Here is an 11,120-nt window from a genome sequence, read left to right on the forward strand (position 1 = left end):
TGTTTGCCCGGTCAATTGAACCCTTGAACATCTCGTCAAACCTAGATCTACAAACTATACAAAAACAACCCTGATTCTAATAGATTTTAATGATGATAAATCCAATCTAAGGTTCTGATATCAGAATCTAAGCATGATAGCAACACAAATCTTGAAGATCTATCATAGATCTAGCCGACGGTTCATATGAACCGTCGTCTTGATCCAAGAAAAACCAGAAACCAAGAAGAAAGAGTGAACGATGGTGTTCATGTTGTTATACCGAAGGTGGATACTCTGGATTCAACGGCATAATGAGATAAAAGGTTGGCTCGTTGAAGATTTGAAGAAGATTTAGGGTTTGATTGTTTGAAGATGAGAGAGAAGAGAGAGAGAAAAGGTAAAAGTGTTTGGTGACTAGTGAATGATATTTTGGGTTTCCTACATATATAGGGTCAGCCTATCTCGCGATAAGGTCAAAACATCGTGAGTATTCACCGAAAATACACTCTCAGTCCTCGGTCTTTAAAACAGTTTGCATTTTCAAAACCCAAAAAATATTTACCAACCGAATCCACACACTTGATTGTTTATAATATTTTCTTTTGTTGGTCCTTAAGTGTTAACATTTGCACGATCGATCTCTTTTGTCAAGACAAAACATAATAAAAGAAGATACCGAACTAAAAACAAAAATAAAATTAAAATTAAAGATAAAATAAAATAAAATTAAAATAAATAAAAGTAAAGTTTAAGATATTTAATTATGTAGATACTTAATATTTAGAAAATACAAAAAAATTTAAGACATTTTAAAGTTAAAAACAATAATATTAAATTAATTTTCATAGTTCTTTTCTTTGGCTAATTTACAAAGAACGATCACGATATGGAATCATATTGATTTGCAAAGCCCTAGATCGCGTTTCCATTTTGAAATTATTGTGACACAAGTTTATCATTGACTGTAGATATTGTCCTCCCTTTTAACTTGACAAGTGTTTTGATGCTAGAAATGATACGTTTAAAGTACAATTAGGCACGGTGCTTATGTGGTCCCCACTTAATCAGACATGTTACTGATTCCATCATATCTCAGGCCTACTTTGTGTTAACATATCACCTCAACTTAACTTAGACCTTTCTTAGTTGATCACAGTACTCTTATTGACAGACTGACTTACTGTACACTTTACACATGACTCGATCTAGAAAGATTAAAATAAGGCAGAAGTTCAGGCCATAACAATCAGGTCGGATAATACCATATTATCGCGCAGAGAAAGTCCAAGGCTTGAACAAAAGAAAGAAAATAAGACAAATCAGAAGACTCAGGGCCTTAACAATAAGATCTTGTATGACTACAAACGTAGAAAGTCCAAGGCTTGAGTCGAAAATAAATGAAGAAATAAAGCAGAAGTTAAAATTCCTAGGACTGACTTTTTTTCTGACTCTTTTTCTTGAATTTTCTGACTCTTTTGTTTTCTTTTTCTTGCTTTTCTTGACTTTTTACTTGACTCTTTTCTTGACTCAATGAAAATTAAAATTGGCACTGACTTTCATAAGACTACTGTGATTAGGTAAAGAGAGGCTTGGGTATGACATGTATAGTTATATTTTTGCCTTCATGAATATGACTTCACAGAATCATGCAACCGCTTCTTAAACGTATAGCCACTGGCAACGGCATTAGTTTAAGTTTATATCACCCGACACTTACTTGTTTGTCAAGCCTACCTACACATCTATGAATGATCTTGTAGCCTTTTGTTCTACTCTTTTAATGTGCTAGAATCATTACATACCAACGTACTATCACTTTCCAAAAAGTCGGATCAATTTCTAGATTGAAAATTTTAAATATCCGACTCCCTCTAAACAGGAGCTCCCTCTAAACGGGATAATTCTTTTTGAATTTTCTTAGATTTTACTTAAATAGGAGTAAAGATGAAGTCAATATTATATATTAAAATAAAATCTTTTTGTTAAGTCAGGTGAGTCGATTTTTGGTTTTCTTAAAATAAATTTGAAAAATCTTTTTGGTGAGTTAATGTTAACTCATTTTCTCCCTCTAAAATTGTGACATATTTTAAAAATATTTACAATAAATTAAAAGATAAACGATAAAATTTACTGAAAGGAAATCATGCCCAATGACTCAACGAGAAACAAAAATCGGGCACGACTGAAAGCTTTTGTAAAGAGATCTGCAAAGTTAAAATCAGTATGGACCCGTTTTATGTCGACAAGCTTGCGATCATAACAATCACGAATAAAATGTATCCGGATGTCAATGTGCTTAGTCTTTGAGTGCTGGACCGGGTTTTTGACAATAGCAACGGCCGCCTCATTATCACATTTGATCGTTGATCCATAGAAATTCAAACCGTAATCCAGCAGCTGATGCTGGATCCATTTCACTTGAGAGCAGCAGCTGGATGCAGCAATGTACTCGGCTTCTGCTGTGGAGGTGGACACAGTGACTTGTTTCTTGCACTGCCATGAGATCAACCGATCTCCCAGGAATTGACATCCACCAGATGTGGACTTTTTGTCCAAGTTGCATCCCCCATAATCACTGTCGGTGTAAGCATGAAGTTCCAGGGGAGATTCCTTTGGATACCAAAGACCCAAACGCGGTCTACCCTTCAAGTATCTGAAAATATGCTTGACAGCCGTCATGTGGGATTCTCTCGGGTCTGACTGATATCTGGCACACTGACAAACAGGGAACATGATGTCTGGTCTGCTTGCAGTGAGATACATCAGGGAACCAATCATTGACCTGTAAAGGTGTTGATCGACTGGTTTTCCCGATGGATCAGGAGCTAGAACAGGTCGTGTTGCGATCAGTGTCATGAATGATGGTGAGTCCTTGAAACCAAATTGCTGAACAATGTCTTGAACGTACTTTTCTTGGTGAATCAAAGTCCCGTCCTTCTTTTGCTCAACTTGTAAGCCCAGGAAGAAGGTCATCTCCCCTAAGGAACTCATCTCAAATCGCTGTTGCATAACCTCAGAAAACTCCTTGCACAGATTCTCATTCGTGGACCCGAAGATGATGTCGTCGACATAAACTTGAACCATAATCAAATCACAGTTGACCTTCTTGACAAAGAGAGTTTGATCGATGATTCCTATCTTGTAACCATTTTTCACCAAATGATCAGCCAGTGTGGCGTACCAAGCGTGAGGTGCTTGGTGAAGACCATAGTGCTTTGTCAAGGCGGTAAACGTGATCAGGATGACTTGGATCCTCAAAACCTGGAGGTTGACTGACATAGATCTCTTCTTTTACTTTCCCGTATAAGAAAGCAGTATTTACGTCCATTTGATATACTTTGAAGTTCATGTACGAGGCGTATGCCAGAAAGATGCGAATTGCTTCTAGTCTGGCCACCGGTGCATAGACTTCATCGTAATCAAGACCTTCACGTTGCCAAAAACCTTGTACAACAAGCCGGGCTTTGTTTCTGATGATCACCCCCTTGTCATCCTTTTTATTTCGGAACACCCATTTCGTTCCGATCGGCCTTTTATTTTCTGGCTTCTTTACTAGCCTCCAAACATTCAACTTCTGAAACTGTAACAACTCTTCTTGCATGGCCTCTACCCAAGAGTTATCTTTTAGTGCAAAAGACATCTATTAATGTTACTGGAAGTGCTGCGTGTTTGGATGCCAGCAGATGGATCTCTGATGATGTTCTCAGTCGGATGTCGACGATGAATTGGCAGCTGTGGAATTTGGTCGACATGCTCGACTGGTGTGGCCTCAAGTTGAATGGACATGCTCTCTATGGGATGCTTGACAGTGGTCGCAGGGACAGAAACACGTGGTTGAGGATCAGTTCCATCTTCTTGTGGTTCAACCAAATGTTCTGCAGTAATGGGACCTTCCCATAGGTTGTCATAGAATGGAACAGCAACAGTTGGAACAGAAGTTGTGTTGGCGTTATCAGAAGTTTCATTCGGACTAGGTTCCACCTGCCCACATGATGCATCAGCTTCCATTGCAGGACCTTTATTGTCTTCTTCTAAGGGAGGTGTGGGGACAGATTCCACCACACTTGGTTCTGTAGGAGGCAGATCTGTTTGATCGACTTGAACATTTTGGTTGTTGTCTGCTGACATGTATGAGTCAGAATCTGAATCAGTCATGTCTTCAAAAGCTTTCATTTCTGTGGTGTCGGCAGAGGGCTGCTCATCACCAATCGGGACTTGGTGGTTAGTCATTGGTTGTACATTCAGTATGGGTGCAGCAACAGCTATGTCAACATGTCCAAGATCTTTCAAAACAACATGCATCAGGATAGACTGATCATCATCTGGTTGAGCAAGCGGAGAAGCAACAGGTGAAACTATTGGTGCAGCGGGTGTCACATACATTCCATGAAACTGCTTGAACAATCCTTCATAATCAAACATCCAATCCGGACCATTGTGTGCATCAGTAGGGTTTAACTCTTGCCAATCAATGTTGAAGGATTCCAAGATTACTCTTGATTTCTTGTTATACACACGATAAGCACTTTTATCAGAAGAATAACCAACAAAGTAGCACTCATCCGCCTTTTCAGCAAACTTGGAAGTCGTTCCAACATTCGTTTGGAGAATGGTATAGGGACATCCAAACGTTCTGAAGAAATTTACCCTTGGCTTCGATCCATAGAAGACATCATATGGAGTCTTGTTCAGTCTTTTGTTTAGCAGCACACGATTTTGGGTAAAGCAGACAGCGTTGATGGCTTCTCCCCAGAAAATCAATGGTAGTTTTGAATATGAGAGCATTGTTCTAGCGGCTTCCACCAAAGTACGGTTTCTTCTCTCAGCCACCCCATTTTGTTCGAGAGTGTAAGGTGAACTGAGTTGATGAACAATTCCCTTGTTTTGACAGAATTCATTCACCACCTTGTTGCAGAATTCTGTGCCGTTGTCACTTCTGATACATTTCACCTTCTTATCAGTTTGATTCTCAACCAACACAATAAACCTGAGCAGAAAATGTGATGTATCGTCCTTGTGCCATAACAAAAATGTCCAACTTAAACGCGAAAAGTCATCTGCAATAACCAGACAATAGGCTTTTCGACCTATTGCCATTGGTTGAATTGGACCAAAAAGGTCCATGTGCAACAACTGAAGAGTGGAATTGATGGAATTGACAAGCTTGGGCTATGAGGGAGTTTGTGCTATTTGCATTTAGAGCAAGATAAACATTTTTCAGCACAGTGAAAAGATTTTACTGGCAAACCCCTCACATGGTCACCTTTAACCAACTTGTTCAAGTTCTTAAAGTTGATGTGACCCAACCGTCGATGCCATAAGGATGAGTCGTTCTCTGAGGCCTTGGACATCAAGCAAGAAGCAGACCACATGGAATAATTGCTTCTCATGTCCAGAATGTAAGCATCGTTGTGCCTCAGAGTACGCATCATAATCCATTCTTCAGGGACTTTAAAACCTTGTTTCAGAATGAGACATTCATTTTCAGTAAATAGGGTTGAAAATTTCTTTTCATAGATCTGAGAGACGCTTAGCAGGTTGTGGTTGAGCTGTTCCACCAGATTGACTTCATCAAATGTCAATGTGCCATTCGAGACCTTCCCTTGTTTCGTTATCTCTCCTCCAATATCACAGGCAAAGGAAACTTGACCACCGTTGAATGGTTTGATGTCGAACAATAACGATTCGTCTCCTGTCATGTGTCGGGTGCAGCCACTGTCCAAGTACCAAATGCTGTTGACAGGCCGTCCAGGCTGACCCCACACACGAAGAACCAGTTAGTGGAGGGTTTTCCGAGACACTCTTGTCTCGGGAAGGTTAAACACAAAATCACCAAGTTTAATTTTATGATTTCTGAAAATGTAATCCTTTGGTGAATCAGAATCTGATGAACAATCCTTCGAGGAACTTGAATTATGATTTTCTCAGTTTTTGAAAAGTTTTCTGGATTGCCTTCATTTTGGTTTAGGCTTAACCACAAAATCTTCTTGATTAGCCTTTGAGAAAACCTTTGAAGGGCTCTTGGGCTTTTCAGCTTCAAAACCCTTAGCTAACCGCCTTCTTTCTCTTTAGGTTAGCCAAAATGATTTCTTGGGTTTTTCGGTTCTCTTGGATCTTAAATTTGTCTCACTGGCTGAAGTGTAAGTTTGGTGAGACATTTTCTTGGTTTGAGCATTATACCTAGGAAATGTCTAACCAAACTTACTATTGAAGTCTCTTTGTTGTTTGTGCCAGTTCTTGCAATGTCTTGCAAGATGAGACGGATTTCCACAAATGAAGCAACATTTCTTTGGTTCCATTTATAGACATATTGCTCGCTGAGATATGAGGGATGAGGTGATGTTGTTTAGTTAACATGTTGGTGACCTCTATCTGACTTATAATTGAAAGCATTTGAATGATGAGTTGCAAAATGATTTGATTGCCTAGGTTTTTGTCGAGAGTAATAAAAGGTACTATCACATTGATCATAAAATTGAAAACTATTGTTATAATTTGTATTTTGAGAAAATGAAGTTTTCTTTGGTGGCACATATTTACATGAAGTGCTCGGTTTTTCATTTTCAAAGCTAACTTTCTCTTTTATTAAGTTTTCAATTTTATTATCAGTTGATGAGCAGCTTTGACTAGTCTGTTCATTAACCTTGATTTTGACAGTTTCATCAAATATAGTTTCACATTTTGAATCAGAAGAGGAACATTCACTTTCATTGCAAACATTTATACAACTGTCATCACTTGATGATTCACAAAATACACCATTTGATCTAGACATTAAACTTCCTATCAATGATTCACACACTTTGTTACAAACAGGATTGTTAATGGTTTTTGTTACACCCACACAGGATTCAAAACGTGGTTCTAACTCTCCCTTTGATTTACAATCCTGGTTAACCTTCCCACCACTTACATCACCTGCTACACAAGACATGTTGACGTTAGAATTATCAGATGACGAAATTTGAGCTGTTGATGGAGAGGCGGCTGAAACGAATTTCATTGGTTTTGGTATTGGTAATACCATATGCCATCTCTTCATCAGGAGAAGTATTATAGCTAAAATGGGGTAGGCAAGTGTAATTATCATTCAATGGTGGGGCCACCGCCGAGTAATCACATCCTAGTCCCGTTTTAACTTTAGTACTTCTCTGAGCTTTGATAAGATCATCTAATTGTACAGATGATGCCTCAAATCTTTCAACTTGTTTTTCCTTTTCTCGTTTATCAGAAAGATCAAGTTTCAACTTTTCAATTTCATCTTTTAATTTATTTACAATGTCTTTGTAGTAGATGACATTGTGCTCTCCTTGAAAGATTTTAAGCTTAAGATTTGCAACATCATCGTGATGAGTTTTAATCTTTTCAACATATATCTTGTCAGCCTTTACATATTCAGCATTTAGTTGACGAAGTTTTGCGTTTTCTTTCAAAACTTCGTCCTGAAGATATCTATAATATGTAACTTTATTTATGCAAGCTTCAGTGCATAGATTTCTTTTTACCTCGTCTGATGGTGATGCATCAGAACTTGCAGCAGCCGATGAGGAAGCTTCATTGTCTGTGATAGCTATACCGGCCATGTTAAGTGGATTCTGCAGCTCTTGGAATTGATCATCCCAATCCACACCAACTTGGACCTCCGATTAGGAGACAAGGGCTTTTGAGTTTGAGCTTGAGCTTGAGTTGCCCTTGTGTGGATGACCTCCAATTCTTTGTGATGAGCTGCTTGGTTTCTGCATCTCATGCCTTTTTCCTGCAGCCTTGCCGTTCTCCTCCTCTGTTACCTCAGTCACACGAATATCATTGGCAGGTTTTGAAGGATCGTGCATTCTCGGGAAAAGTGACCCATCTCACCATAGTTGTAGCAACGCATCTTTGACTTGTCAAACCCGATCCTTTTCTTGTCTGAATCATTAAAGCTATCCTTCCCGTACGTTTTCATGAAGTTAGTAGCCCTTTGCACCGCCATTGCCATATGATATTTGATATCCATCTTCTCAAGATCTTTCTGATTGATATCCCTCAAGTCTCCAGCTTCAAACTGAGGTGGCAATAGATTTCCTTTCATCAACTCTTCATGGCTTGAAAGAAAAGTATGAACTATTGCGATGTTGGAGTCATTTAGCATAGGTAATGCTCCACAGAAACTTGAAGGCTTGCTTGGTTGTGGTTTTGAAGATGATGAAATCCCTTGAGCTTCTAGGGCTTGGGTAACTGCACTGTCGACCGCCTTTTGGAACGAGCTTGTATTTAAAGAATCTGATTGATTTGTTGTTGAGATGAATGCTGTTGGTTGTGAAGGAACACATGAGGAGTACTTGGGAGTGGTCACGGGATACACAGATGGTTGAACTTTGCTTAAAAAGCAGTTGGCATCGAGGTGGCAGTACTCACTCTAGCTTGATTCAGTGAACTGAGATGATTGTTCATTCTCATCTGCTCATCCAATTTAAATGACTTGATAGTGGATATCAAGTCAGTGTTTGTCATCATGTTTAGATTGGTAGTTCTCTTGATCGTGACAGTATTGATACTCCAGCTATATGGCAAAGAGTTCATCAACTTGTGGTTGACCTCAGCATTTGCAATGTTGACATTTGCAGCCCTAATTCTTACCATCAACTTCTCAAATCCCTTTACCAACTCCAAAACAGCTTCACCTTGACGATGATTAAACATATTGAACTCTTCTTTAAACAGGGCCTTTTTGTTTTCCCTGATTTTGGTATTGCCCTCAACCTTTTCAACAAGTGCTTCCCACAGACCCTTGGCACTTGTGTGTTCACGAAGAGTTTCAGAGATTTCGTTTGAAAGACAAACAGTCAATATGAGATAGGCCTTCTTATCTTGTGCTAACAGGTCTCTGTCTGCTTGATCATGGTTTTCTGGAGCCTTAAGTTGTTCCCCAGCATCAGTGCGAGTCACGGGAACATGAGGACCTTGTTCAAAGCATCTCAACAAGTCAGTCTCAGTCAAGGAGATATAATTCATAAATCTCCATTTGAAATCTGCAAAGTTATCGTCTAAGGTCATATATTTTGGAGGCTTTGTGGGGGTTCCTACTTGGTTTTCCAACAGCAAATAACCCTTCAATAGTTCTGAATCAGTGCTAGCCATGGTCTAAGTAGTTACAAGTCTTCAACAAAGCTTAATATTCAAAACAGTTAAATTTTTTGCACAAAACAGCTTCAAGCGAAGCGAAACATCTTCAAGCGAAACGAAAGGATCTTGCGCGAAGCGAAAGGATCCTAAGCGAAGCGAAAGGATCCAAGCGAAGCGAAAGAGATCAACTTTCTAGAAGAAATCTTCCTCGGGATTTGTTTTCATCAAACCTTATCAGATCTGGTCAAAAGTAGTTGCACAGACTTCTATGCCATGAGAAGCGAAATACTTTGTTAACCTTTTGAAATTCGAATCAACCACTTTAACACCTTTAAATCTAAAACTTTTCGGATCTAGATCTTGAACACTTGCAACTCACCAAGAATACTTTCTAAGACATTTTTTATGAAGAACTAAAGCCGAATCTTTTTGTATTTTTGATATTTTTCTTGTTTTTGTTGTTTTTTTTTTGAAGATTTTTCTTTTTCAAGAACACTTGAACGCTTTGTTTTCTTCTTCTCAAGATCAAAACCCAAGGTTGTGATCCAAAAACCCTCAACTAGTGAGCCGAAGCTCTGATACCAATTGTAGGTCCCGTAGTGGGTGGATCTAACAACGTGTCTTGGATCAACCAAACTTAGTGCTAGCGGAAATCACACTAAGTCACCTAAGAGGTCTCGGATCTTGAAATTGTTATTTGCGGGTGAGAAAGGAAGAGAAAGAGAAAGAGTTTGAGGAATTGCCAATAGTCTCAGTTTCTCATGGCATGCACCCTATTTATAGGGAGGCATGCATGAGAAGCATATTTCATATACACTAAGGCCCAATGGGCTTCTTTAAAATGGACTGTGGCCCAACTACGTACAAAATGACCTATCGGCCCAAATACATAACCGAATCAATACAAAAGACTAAATATACAAAATGGGCCTAACAGTTGTTATACACATTAAATCTTTAACAATGTTCAATAGAGCAACCGTTAAGTTCATGCACACATTATTGTTATGTCGATTCACTGTTTCACATGCTCTTCTTTCGTTTAGTTAGTGTCATGGTAGAAGAAGAGGAAGCTACAATTGAAAAGGTTGTGGAAGATGCAGATTGAAGCAATTCTATATCGATAGGACTTGGTTGCAGTGTTAACAAGAGAAAACCGGAAACAATGCAACCTGTGGATTGGGATAAGTTGGTAAAGAATGCCTAAGCAGTGTTAAGGCTATCATTGTCAAATAGTGTTGCCTATAATCTCTTGAAGTAGACCACAACTTGTAGAATGGTGGAATTAGCATATCGAATATGTATGAGAAGGCTTCTACATCAAATAAGGTTTACTTGATCCACGAGCTGGTGAACACGAAGACGACCAAAGGTGGATAAGTTACAACGCATATAAATAATCTTAACTCAATAATATACTATTTAGTGTCATTTGACTTTAGATTTAACAATAAAGTTTAAGGCCTATTGTTTTTATTTTCACTACCGAATAGTTGGTCTGAAACAGTGACAACGGTTAGTAGTTCTACTACTTAGATTACTTAAGCTAGTTCCACTTGGATTTTGAAAGATATTAGGGTTGTTCCAAGTCTAAAAAGGATGTTAACCTCACTGGGAAGTTGGATTATCACGGGCACAATGTTAATTTCGGGAACGGGCTTTGGAATGTGGGAAAAGAGAATCTTGTGTTGGCTCATGGCAAAAAGAGAGGTTTATTGTACATGGTTGATATACCACATGAAGGAATAAATCCAGTTCCAGTGAAAGACAAAGTCAGGTTCATAGAATCTCGTTAATTAGTAGAGGAGGGTTTGTTTTGCAAGTGATAAACCCAAAGTTAGAGTGAAGACTGAAGATGAACGAGTTCAAAAGGTTAAACAAGTCAGAAGATATTATGACAATGGGAGAACATGTCGTGTTTCAGTTGCAGCTCTAGTGCAACGGTGAGTTAAGAAACCCAATATTCTGGCTGAAAGGGTCTCTCAAATGTATTATTTGCTTATAGTGGGAAGTGTTTGTTCTCATGGAATCTC

This window comes from Bidens hawaiensis, unplaced genomic scaffold (assembly GCF_021521415.1).
Source record: "Bidens hawaiensis isolate Kalapana, Puna unplaced genomic scaffold, B.hawaiensis_p1.1 tig00012418_1, whole genome shotgun sequence".
Taxonomy (NCBI): domain Eukaryota; kingdom Viridiplantae; phylum Streptophyta; class Magnoliopsida; order Asterales; family Asteraceae; genus Bidens; species Bidens hawaiensis.